The 12,413-nt window shown below is 51.5% G+C and overlaps 1 long non-coding RNA gene across 3 annotated transcripts; it reads right to left on the reverse strand.

Annotated features, from left to right (window-relative positions):
- Positions 1-5,681: 5,681 nt before the first annotated feature.
- LOC149917655 (uncharacterized) lies at positions 5,682-11,861 on the reverse strand. Of its 3 annotated transcripts, XR_016467402.1 has the most exons (7): positions 11,841-11,861; positions 10,580-10,648; positions 10,356-10,475; positions 9,658-9,753; positions 8,336-9,312; positions 8,061-8,206; positions 5,682-7,425 (listed from the first exon to the last, which is right to left on the reverse strand). It is a non-coding gene; the product is annotated as an uncharacterized LOC149917655 (long non-coding RNA). The 3 variants fall into 3 exon arrangements; XR_016467401.1 differs by lacking the exon at positions 11,841-11,861 and having other exon boundaries at positions 8,336-9,173; positions 10,356-11,590; XR_016467400.1 differs by lacking the exon at positions 11,841-11,861 and having other exon boundaries at positions 8,720-9,312; positions 10,356-11,590.
- Between the last annotated feature and the right edge of the window lie 552 nt (positions 11,862-12,413).

Consider the following 12,413-nt stretch of genomic DNA (forward strand, 5'->3'; position numbering starts at 1 on the left):
ATATACACCTATATACAGAGCGGCATTCCTAGGAAGATTTGGCTAGAGGATAAGTGATGCAAACTATCCGAGATCTTCCCCAAGTTAAGTAGAAGGACTCCCAAAAAGAACTATGACAACGGAGTTCATGAAATAAAAAATATTATCCAATTCTAATGCAGAAACAACATTTGATTCCCACAACACCACCTCCTATCCGTCTCCCTCAGAGATTCCCAGGAGCACCTCAGGCTGCTGATTTCTTGTGACAGCCTGGCCATCTGCCCCAGCAGCTCCTTAAGCAGAGTACACCTGCAACTAGCTTCCTTTAACTGGCTCGTAGGTATGGCGAGATAGTTCCTTTACGGGAATCTAAATGGAAATCACAATGAGTTGGATGGCATCCTGCTTTTTTTCTCCAGTGCCAGAGAAGTCCATATATTCCAGCACCACAAAAGGTCATGCACACAGCCCAGTGCTGCGGAAGGCAGTTCTGTCCAACACCGCGACGTCTCTGCCACCCAACGCAGCTTGAAGCCACCGTGCCTCAGCCTCCATTTTGAGCTGGGGCCAGAAGGCCGCCCCGCCCCATAGCCCCACCCTCCCTTCATTGTGAGTTAGGCCAGAAGGCTGCACTGCCCCACCCTCCATTATGTGCCAGGCAGGCACACAGCATAGAAGACTGTGGGCACACCCCCCCACGGCATTCACTGTCTGCACACCCTTGCGACAGGGACGAGAGGCAGTGGGCGCTACGGGGTCAGGGGCAGCTGTCCTTGCAGGCCCCAGGAAGGAGAGTAGCTTTCAGCGGCCTTCGGCCACAGCTTTTGGAGGCTGAGGGTCTCTTCAGGTCCCTGCGACCATGCCGCAGAGACAGGCAAAGTGCTACCAGCCCTCTCTGCGCCAGGGCCCGGCCCAGCCCCCTGCCTGCCCCGCACAGCAGGAGGAGCACAGGCAGGAGCTGGAGGCGCTGCGGGCCCAGCTGGAGGGCGAGCGGCTTCGCTCCCAGGAGATGCAGCGCCGCCGGGCCGTCGAGAGACGTGAGCTGCAGGAGGCGGCAGAGCGGGAGCGGCAGCTCCTGGCCGACCGACTGCGCTCCAAGTGGGAGCGACAGCAGGCATCAAAGCTGCAGCACCTGCGGGAGCAGAGCCAGAGGCAGCGGGAGGCGGACATCCGCCAACTGCTGCAGATGAAGGAGGCCCAGCTCCGCCAGACGCAGGAGGGGCTGCAGCAGCGGTGCAACAATGCCAACCGCCAGGTACGGGATCTGCTGCGGCAGCTAGCAAAGGAGCTGCTGAGTGGCGAGAGCAGCAGAGAGGCCCACAGACTGCAGCAGGAAGTCCAGCGGCAGCTCTGCAGGAAGCCCGGTGCAGAGCAGGCCGCCCATGTCCTGCGCCTCCAGCGCGAACTGCAGGAGCAGAGGAGACGCTTCCTGCACTACATCCTGGAGCACGGACAGGGGCAGCCGCCCACCTCCTGCAACGGGGCCAGGGCTGCAGCCGCTGGGCCGCGCACACGGCAAAGGCCAGCCTGCCATCGGGCTGTAGCAGAAGCGGGTGTTCAGGCTGCAGAGCAACAAGAGGCCTGCCCACCTGAGCACAGGGAGCTGCGGGAGCAGAGTGCCCATCTGCTGAGGGCACTGAAGGACTTGCAGAGACAATGCAGCCTCCTTAGAGAGGAGAACTGCCTGCTGAGGAGCAGAAGCTCTCAGCAGATGAGGGAGGAGGTGGAGCGGCTCAAGGACAAGACGCATACGCTCAGCCTCCTTACCAAGCAGCTGTGGGAAACAGTCCGGCAGCTCAAGGAGGCCTCTTCCACATCCAGAGAGGCCGCAGAAAAGGCAGAGGAAGCCAACCAGCTGCAGGGGCAGCATTTGGAAAAGGAGACTGGGAAAAAGCTGGAGCCACACGGAAATCCAGAACAGGAATGGCTGGAGAAGTCAGGAGGGTGGCTGATGGCAAGCTGCAGCCTGCATTCTCGCAGATTATCACCACCACTAATTCGAAGATTCATAGCTCGTCACAGCTACAATCCTTTTGAGGGCCCTAATGAGGACCCAGAAGATGAGCTTCCACTGACTGCTGGACAATACCTTTACATCTTCGGAGACGTAGATGAAGATGGCTGGTTTCTGGGAGAGCTGACGGATGGCACAAGAGGACTGGTCCCTTCCAATCTGGTGGAAGAAGTTTCAGATGATGACCTGGATACGACTGTGCCTCCACAGCTTCGTGATCTCCTGCTGGATACCGATGATGACGAGCAACTAGGCAGCAGGAGCGGTGGCAGAAAGTGATGGTCACCATCCAGAAATCTGTGTCCGTGTATTGGCTGAGCCTGGGGGATGCGGAGATTCCTCTCCATAATACAGCAGCATCCCATCAAGATTCCATATTTTCATCCACATAGATGAAGGCTACCTCCTGCTCCACTTGATGTTCAACTGGAGCATGGTCCATCGGCACAAAGACCTTGAAAATTTATCAGTTGTATGACTGAGAATTTACTACATTTGGACTAAAAAAAAAATCTAAAAAAAAAATTAAAAACCCCATAAAATAACCAAACTCAAAAAGCATGTGAAGTCTTCTTGTTTTCTGGCAGTCCGCTTTTGTAAAGGTATGAGGAAATCAAGAGGCTGAGGAAAGCCTCCAAAGTCTTTCTCAAGCACACTACCTACAAGTATTGGAATCGAGAGAGAAAGGAATCATTACTGCTTGCTTCTGTTCTTCGGGATACCTGAAGTACCTTGGAAGGCCACACTTCCTGAGCAATATAAACATTCTGTCCCAAAGCAGCTCTTTGACCGTTTCCACTGGGTGATAAGGCATAGCGCTTGCATCATCTGAAGGTACGGACTCAGGTGCAAATCCAAATCCTTAACTGCAGGTCCTTACATTCTATACATACATGCTCAAGCTCCCTCTTGTAATTTTCCATCCATCCCTACGTGTCAGCAGAGTGCTTAACAAGTCTCCTTTAGTCTAGACACCAACTGCGCACACAAGTGAGACACAGCTGCACCATTCCTAGAAAAACAGCTTTACAATTTCCCATAATAAAGTACCCGGCTCGCTCATATCCAACTTACTATAGGACACAGATTTATGCCTTATTTGCCCATCTCTGATATTGATAGCACCTGCCAGCCCCCAGAAATTACTATTTTAACACAAGGCCCAGAGGCAAAAACAACAGAATCCTACTAGAAATCATTCCGGTCAATGAGAATAGTTTTCTGCTGCGCCTGTTTTGAAAACCCATGTAATCAGTGACACGTGAAAATACGTGAACAAGTCACCGCATCTCTGCGGCACTACCTGAAAATATAAATTTGCTGGAAAGCATTAAGGTTTGAATCTCAGGGTTACCAAGTGCTTTGGTACAAAGCCAGCATTCATCCGCCCTATACCACGGTGAGGCATTAAATTACCAGAAGGAGCAACTCCACCTATTTCACTGATTACATTTTCGTCTTGGCCATACGTAATAGCTCAACTCTCTGCAACCAGCAGAGAAGACTGACTAGGCTTTAGGAAACGACATATTCATTGGCATCAGAGAGAGGCCTTTCTGACACTGACTTTTTTCACACAGTTCAGTGATCTCAAATGCCCACCCCCTGCCCCCTACACCCAGAAAAAAACAGACAGACCCAAACAAAAAACACTTGCACGTTGGACTCCTTGGGCTTGAGAGAGGCTTAACTGGCTTAACTTCTATTGTGCGCTAGTAACATGGAGCACAAGAAAAGCTTTCCAAAGGGAACGAGCTGGAAACTGGGTATGTGAACAAGTAATCCTCAAAAAAGGAGCGCCTGCCGCAGCTGGCTGGGGAGGGCCTGCGTATACCCCGTGCCCTTGTGGGCTATCTGTCCAGCTGCAGGAGGACCAAAGAAGGGCAGCTGAAAAGATGAAAAGCTGCAGCTGAGCCTGATAGGCCCACACAACTCTCGGGCCATCTTGCCGATGGCAGCTGTGACGCATCGATTCGTTCTATGCAGGTGAATTAATTTTTTCCATCTGCAAACTTAGGTGGACAACTGCAGTTTTTGTTAGTCTTTGTGGAAACGCTGTAATGGTCCACACTAATCTCAAAACAGCAACTCTGTGCTGTGACTGCCTGCGTAGACCTGCTGGGGCCTAACACTACCCATTTTAGGGCATAAAAAAGAATAAAAAGCCAAAAATGAAACCTGGAGTTGAAGAAAGGCCCTTGGGAAAAAGTACATTAAAAGTAGGAACAAGACAGAGGCTGAGTGAACATTAATATGGCCCCGCACTTTCTGCCAATGGGCTTTAATTTCGTTATCGTTAAATTTGCCGGGCAGTTGCATTTTGGTCTGTGAACATTTAGAAACAATGCAACAGATGCTGGCAAAAAGAAAAAAAAAAAAAAAACAACTTATTTTTTCACAGCTACTTATAAGCACTTAGCAGAGCTTGCCTGGGTTTGGCTAGTCTCTCTATTTTTTCTTCGTCTTTCCCCCCACAACGCCCCCGCTTCTAACTTCGCGCTCTTCTCCCGCCATCACAAGACAGAGAGAACGGGTCGCCAGGGGAGAAAAACGCGGGCCGATCCCGTCAGAAAAGTTCTTTCCGCGGTCTTTGCTGCCACCTCGTGGCCCATGCGCGGAACTGCCGCTGTCTGTCGCCGCGTCCCGCAAGCAGCACAACGCATGCGCGTACAAATGCGGAAGTGGCGTTTTAACCGCTCTGCGCAGTTAATGCGCCGCTCTCTGTGGTGATCAGTCCTCCAGCTAATAGCGACCGTGCGCCCGTCCACTTAAAGACTGCAAATGTTTCGACAGCCCACGACGGGGACGGGCAAGCAGTCGATTCCCGGACCGCCGGCCCAGCGATATTCTCCCCCTTCTAATCCAGGATGCCCCTCGTCTATTTCCGCCCTTTTATGCCCAAGCCCACGCGGAAGCGGACCGGTTGGGCTCACAGCTGCCCCTCAGCGCCTCGTGGCATCCAAGTTCCTCTCCGCCCCGGTGAACCAGCAGAGTCCCTTTCCACCCCCAGCCCTGCACCGTCAGCGGCAGTGGAACGCGAGCAGCTCGGAGATTCGCGGTCGCGGTACTGGCGTGCAGCAGCACCGACGCGGCAGCAACCCGCGACCAGCGAGCCTCGGGAGAGCAACGCGCACGCGCGTGCCCGGGCACTGCAGTGCGCATGTGCCGGTAGCGGCTCGGCGCTACGCATGCGCCCCTCTCGGCAGAGCACTACGCGTGCCCAAGCCTAGACGCTGCACTGCGCAAGCGCCACCCTCCGCACCGCACTACGCATGTGCCTGTTCCCGAGGCAGGCTCGAGCGTCGAACCGTCCGAGGAAATAGACAAGGAGCACTTCTGACAGCAAGAGAGAAAACCGTTGCTGAGCCAGCAGGAATTGACTGCTCGACTGCATCTCAGGGCTTGGTAGATTTGAAAGCTATTTATGTGTTCTCTGGCGCATGCGTGCTGTTGCCTGGAGGACTAACCATAACAAAGCTCGGCAGATTCGCTGCGCAGAGCGATGAGAACGTACGTACGCCATTTCCGCGTGCCTGCGCGCATGCGTACTGCTGCCTGCGGCACCGAACATACGCGGCCGCAATTCCACCGATTGGCCACGAGGGGGCACCAGAGACCGCGGAAACAACAGCTCCGACTGGATTGACGCGGAGCCGCGCCGCAGCTTCTGGCGCTCCGTTCCTTCTCTCTCGTGAGGGCAGAGGAAAAACGCAGTTAGGTGGGGGTTGAGGGAGGAGAAAATTACGTCAATTGGAACAAGATGAAGAAAAACAACGAAAACTTCTATGCCCAGCAGAACTCTGCTAAGTGCTTAAGAATATCGGTAAATAAATAAACAAATAAATAAAGTCATCATCAAATTGATTTTGTCATGCTTTTTTTTTTTTTTTTTGAAGGCAACTGAGGTGATGAAAAAGCTGGTGTCAGTTGGACAGGAGGGCGCAGTGAAGCCAAGGATGGCAAGGAATGATTAACAATCCTTAACGTTGCAAAAGAAAACAAACAAAAAAAAACACCAGTAAAACAACTTCTGTACCTGGCCATGGAACTCTGAGATCCTGTCTGGGTCTCCCGGCGCTTGTAAATATCCACCGGGTCAATTTTGATATCGAGCGATTTGTGGTCAGTTCTTCCATTCACAGTCAATGCCAGGATCTGCCGCCGCAGGGCGTTCTGACCATGGGCACCACTGCTGAACTGTTTTAATATCAGTAGGATTCCCAGGCACGGTTTCAAGGATTTGGTCTACTTTTGACCCAAAGGGAGAATTAATATGAAATGTGAGGTATGCATAAGTCATCATGAGGCGTGTTTCTCAGCATCACCTTTGGGAAACAAAGGATTTTTCATAAAAGTCTCAATACAGCAGTAAAATAGAACACTGTATAAAAACAATGAGAACGCTTTGTGAGCAGGCAAGGAGCTTTACGACCTCTGTCTGGGAAATCCAGAGCCACTTGCCCGCAGACTCCTCTTTGGCAGCTGTTCTAGATTCAGCTGAACATTCTGTTCCAGAGCACAACTCAAAACTACAGAGGAAACAAAGGGAGTTCTACATAGGCAGAATAAAAAGAATGCTATGTTTCTTCAGTATTGAAAAATCAACAACAGAAGCCATTCCCCAAATTCCACTGCAGGAAACATAGCGGCAGAGAAGAAAGCATCCATATTTCCCCGAACCAGTGCTCGAAGGAAAAAAGGAAAACAAACAAACAAACAAGTTTTATGTGTTACCTGTTTGAAGGCGTATACCACTCTCACTCTTTAAAAGCACTAAAGAAAAAAAAGTAAAATGCATAGAGTAATCTCTTCCAACAACACGTGCATTTGGCCAGGGCAGCAAAGGGCGCAGCTCTGTATCACAAAGAACCGAAGTCATAAGCACCAGGCTCCTAAGTTCCAGCCAAACCAACCAAACGTGCCTATGGACAGGCAGAATCCTTAAGTAGGACAGCCAGTAAAAACGTCAAACAAAGCACCCGATTCTCAGCCTTCTTGTTCCTTTTTGAAAATCCAGAGGTCTCTGTGTTAGCTCCACCTCTAGCCTGTAAAGCCCGAGCTCGCCGTCTGGGGGAAGTCCAAGGAAAGGTTGAGTTATTACAGCGAGTCCCCAGTAGGATTGACATTTTTTCTCGCCCCAGGTCTCAGTTCTTTTACACATGCGAGGTACCTCTCAGGGTCATCTGGTGGTCTTTTGATGAAGGCCATGTCTTTCTTGCTGTGCACACTTTGACCTGGTTCAAGCTGAAGGATGCTTGACTCACTCCAGGCAGTCGTCTTATCAGCTACAACTCCAGAATTCCATCCACCAATTTGCTGCTGCTTTGTTAATTTGTGGCCTTACTGTCCGAGCATGCTACCTTGCATTCCAGAGACAGGATAGCAAACAATGTTGTTTGGAGAAACAGCAGACCCTCTTCCGTTGCCACCTGTTAAACACAATACAGTAATGAAGGCACTGCCCCACATATGCGGGGGCTGCACCCCGTGCACATTGCTCTTACGAGCAGTGCCGAAGCAAAATGCCAGGGGCTGTGAGACATGACGACACAATGGAGTTTGGAGATCAGGGCACAGTCAGTACAGCTGGGAAGTCTGCCTGCTCAGCAGCTCCAGGGAAACTCAGCAAGTGCACCTGGTGGTACGATCCTCAGACTCTTAACTCGTTAACACTAAAAGCGTTAGGTTTAGAGCTACGCTGTGGGTAGATATATTTACCTTTAGAGCTCCGCAAAGCTTGGGGTTCAGGTCAAGAAGAAAGTTAATGCTGCCTCCCAGCCCATCCCAGCAAGGCAAAGGCAAGCAGAACACCCAGGGCAGGCAAAGGCAAGGGCAAGGAAAACGCCATAGAGAACTGCCAAGGAAAGGGCAAGGGCAAAGAAAACGCCACAAGGTACACCCAAAAGAAAGCCAAGGCACGGGCAAGACTGCAGGGAAAGGCCAGAGTCAAGAACTCAGGAGGAAGAAAACAGGCAGACTATAGAGTAGCCTGCAGCACAGTAACACTGTTACTACATTGTAGTAAGCAATGGGTAAACACTGGTGGGGGTTACATTGTCCTTACCAGTTTGGGCAACCAGCAGCCAGTCAGCAAAGTCAGGGCATTCCAGGAAACGAGACTTTCTATTTCTCGCTGCTCTCATGAAGAGCCACAGATTTCTCGGTGCAGCTGTTACACCACCCAGGAGCACTGCGGTTCCCTGCCACCACCTGTTGATTGCAATACAATGATGAAGGCACTGTCCCGCACGTGCAAGGTAGCGCCTCCAGCACAGAAGTGCACTGCAGTGCCCCGTTCTCTCAGCAAGGCAGCTGTGCTCTGTGCACGATGCTGCTTACCAGCAGCACTGTAGCTGGTAACAGACAAGGAGAAGGCTGAGGTACTTGACAGTTCTGCCTCCGTCTTCTCTAACGTGTGCTCATCACACAGCCCTCAAATATTAGATTTGGCAGGTGGGGATCGAGGAAGCAGTGCCGTCCCTGCCACCCCCAGGTTCCAGTCGACCTGTAGAACCGGAAATCCAGGATTCTATAGGACCCGATTAGACGCATCACAGAGTCATAAGGGAGTTTGGTGATGTAGCTGCCAAGCCACTCTCAATGATATTTGAAAGGTCATGGCAATCAGGTGAAGTCCCCGGTGAATGGAGAAAAGGCAGCACCAACCATTTTTAAGAAGGGAAGAAAGAACGATCCTGGGAACTACCAACATAACAGTCTCACCTCCGTGCTGGGAAAGAGCACAGAGTAGATCCTCGTGGAAGTCGCGCTAAGGCACACACATGTCAGGGAGGTGACACAGGAGAATCAGCACGGCTTCACCAAGGGTAAATCCTGCTTGACTAATCCATTGGCTGTCTGTGATGGTGTCCCTAGACATCAATAGACAAGCGATGAGCCACTGATATCATCTACCAGGACTTCAGTAAGGCCTTTGACACAATACCCCGCAACATCCTTTTTTCCAAATCGGAAGGACACGGATTCGATGGGTGGACTGTTCAATGGACAAAGACCCGGGTGCAGGAGGGAGTCCAGAGAGCAGCGGTCAATGGCTCCATGTCTGGATGGCGACTGCTGATGAGTGGTGTCCCAAAGGGGTCCGTGCTGGGGCTGAGACTCTTCGATATCTTCGTCAGTGACATCACCAGCAGGATCAAGCGCACCCTCAGAAAACCTGCTGACAACACCAAGCTGTGGGGAGCAGCAACACGCCAGAGGGACGGGATGCCAGCCAGGGGGACCTAGACAGGCTTGAGCAGCAGGCACAGACAAACCTCATCAGGTTCAACAAATCCAGGCGCAGTGTCTTGTACCTGGGACGAGAGAACCCCCCACTACCAATACATGCTGGGGGATGAAAGGGCTGAGCATAGGCCTGTCCCAAAAGACCTGGTGGATGCCAAGCTGTACATGAGCCAGCAAAGTGCCCTCCCAGCCCAGAAAACCAGCCACATCCTGGTCTGCACCAAAAGATGTGCGGTCAGCAGGTGAAAAGAGGTGATCCTGCCCCTCTGCTCTGTGCTGAAGAGGCCTCACCTGGAGTACTGCGTCCATATGAAGAGCCCTCAGTGCAGAAGAGACATGGACCCATTGGAGCACATACAGAGGACGGCCACAAGAAAAAAAAAAAAAAAGAACCAAAGGATCAAACACCTCACCTGTGAGGACAGGCTGAGAGAGCTTGGGCTGTTCAGCCTGGAGAAGTGAAGGCCCCGAGGTGACCTGGTAACAGCCTCTCGATACCCAAAGGGGAGCTAAAGGAAAGAAGAAGGGAAAATCTAGGTTAGATATCAGGAAAATATCTTTCATAGCAAGGGACAAGGGGAAACGTTTTAAGTTGAGGGAGGGAAGATTTAGGTTGGATGTCAGGGGGAAGTTCTTCACAGAGAGAGCAGTGAGGTGCTGGAACAGCTGCCCAGAGAGGCTGTGGATGCCCCGTCCATCCCTGGAGGTGTTCAAGGCCAGGTTGGATGGGGCCCTGGGCAGCCCGGTCTAGTATGAAATGTGGAGGTTGATGGTCCTGCACGTAGCAGGGGGGAGGGTTGGAGATTCACGATCCTCAAGGTCCCTTCCAACCTGGGACATTCTGTGACTCTGCGCAGCAGACCAGGTTGCCCAGAGATGCGGTGGATGCCCTGTCCCTTCCAAGGTGACACGCAGGGCAACCTGATCTAGCTGTGAATGTCCCTGTTCATTGTGGGCGAGTCAGACTAGACCATCATAAATGGTCGCTTCCGACTCTAAGGAGTCTCTGGTATGATACCTGAAGCCATGTCCACAAAGAACATCGATGGCCTGGTGAGCAGTCAGGGTAGGTGGGGAAGCCTGTGTGCTCAACAGCTCTGGGGAAACTCACCAAGTAGTCCAGTCAGGAAGATTCACATCAGCCATAGAGCCTCTCTGTGCCAGTGCCAGTATTCAGCACACCAGAGGTACTGCTTCATCACACTGGTGGGTCCCACAGCTGCAGAGCTAGCTATTGAATGGCAGTCAGGGGATGGAAGGAAGAGGGGTGGGGAGACTGGCTATCATACAGACTAGGAAACTAACAGCATCCCCTGACAATTGGGATGGAGATACCTGGGGCGATCCAGATGAAGTGGTCCAGTGGAAGACAATCCTTTGTTTCCTATGAATACGAAGCCAGGTCTGCCATAAAAACAGAAAGAACCCTAGGACCCTGGGGTGGACAGCCACAGCGTGCTCTGAGAACTGTGCCCTGACATCTGTTACTACTGACAAATTTGTAAGGGAGGTCTAGGAGAGAACCAGACAAGACAGGAACAGAATACTCGTGTTCAGTATGCTCAAGTAGTGGAGACTGTATTACACTACGTGCGGATGAAGAAAACGGCCACTGGGGCCGGGGGTTTTCTTAAGCTCAGCTCCCAGCCCGATACATGCACCTCACCCTACTACTAGCCACGAAGCTTATTGGGACGGAAGCTTATTGGGCCCAGGGAGCAAGGCGAGCCCCTTGTGACCCCCATTCCATCTTTAAGTAAGCGTCCTACAGCCATCGCAAAACCCACCTGCATACAAGCAATGCACGAACAAGGGATTCGCGGCATTTCATTATCCGCTGCACAGATTTCACAGTGCTTAAACCACTCACCAGAGGAGCCCCGAGAACCCTTAAACCCCATCGTGCTGCAAAACAGAACGGGATCCAAAGAGACACGGAACATAGTTTAAATACGTGCCCTTAAACAATACTCAGCATGGGCGGAAGTAATACGTGGCACAGGAGACACAGAGGGGACGTGGGCAGAGGACACAGGGAGGACACAGACACAGGCGGGACACGAGGTCACAGAGGGAACATGGAGGGGGATGCAGAGGGTACGCGTCATGAAATGGATTGGGACAACGTGGTAGCAGACAAACCGAGTTTGGAGTCTCAGGTTGGAGATTAGGCAATGAGAATCATGAAAGAGGGAACAGAGACTTCACAAGAAGGTATTGAACTTAAGAAGAGTTACAGAGGAAACCTGGAGAACACAGGATCCCTTTACGGAAAAGCGCATTAGCTCCAGGCATTTCCAGAGTTGCAATGCTCAGTCAGCCAACCGGCATTACCTTGGGACTGACTGAAGCATTCCAGGAATGAGACAAGAGCAAAAGAAAGGAATGTATGTCAGCCCCTCCATTACCAGTTCGGAGAAAGGGAGATAACCCCTTCACTCCCTTAAGCAAAGAACTGAAAAGAAAAATAAGAACAAGCATAGCAGACATAGCTGCTCCAGTCCAGCTTTGGATCCCCTCAGATCAGAGGGCAAAGATCAAAGCCCTACAGCATGGAACAAAAATCAGTTGCCTCTTTCCAGGAAAGAGCACTCACCCAACAGTCCACAGCAGGCAGTCTCCAGGGAAAGACACTGCCTTGGGGGCTGCCAGCCCTTAAATGAGGTGAGGGAGGGGTGGAGCCAAGCTCAGCCCCACCTGGTCCCACAGCTGCATTGCTTCCACCTGTGCTTGCAGGGCTGCACCACCCCTCACCAGATGCTCCATCACTGCTTCAGGCTGTGAACTCAAAGTTCCCATAACATCATGAATTTAAAAAAAAAAAAAAAAAAAAAAAAAAGTGAATTAGGTCTGCCTGTCTGGCAAGGGGAAGTTTATCACTGAATGAGCAAGGATGGCCCACATATTTTGATTCCAGTCAGATGTCCTCAAAGGCAACTGATAAAATTTCTCATAGGTAGGAGAGCACAGATTTTCATACTGATGCAGCAAGATGCTGAGAAGCCGCATGTGCAGCGAAAAGGCTGTGATTACGGTGTGAGTGGAGCGAGTGCTGTTTGCCAAACTGTCAGGGTCAGCTTATGGCTCCCCAGTGAGAAATGTGCATTACCTACTCACGCAGCGATTAAAGACCATCGTGAAAATATTTTACGATTTGGTGTCCTCAGTG

This window comes from Phasianus colchicus, chromosome 5 (genome assembly GCF_987193195.1).
Source record: "Phasianus colchicus chromosome 5, bPhaCol1.hap1.1, whole genome shotgun sequence".
In the NCBI taxonomy this organism is placed as follows: Eukaryota; Metazoa; Chordata; class Aves; order Galliformes; family Phasianidae; genus Phasianus; species Phasianus colchicus.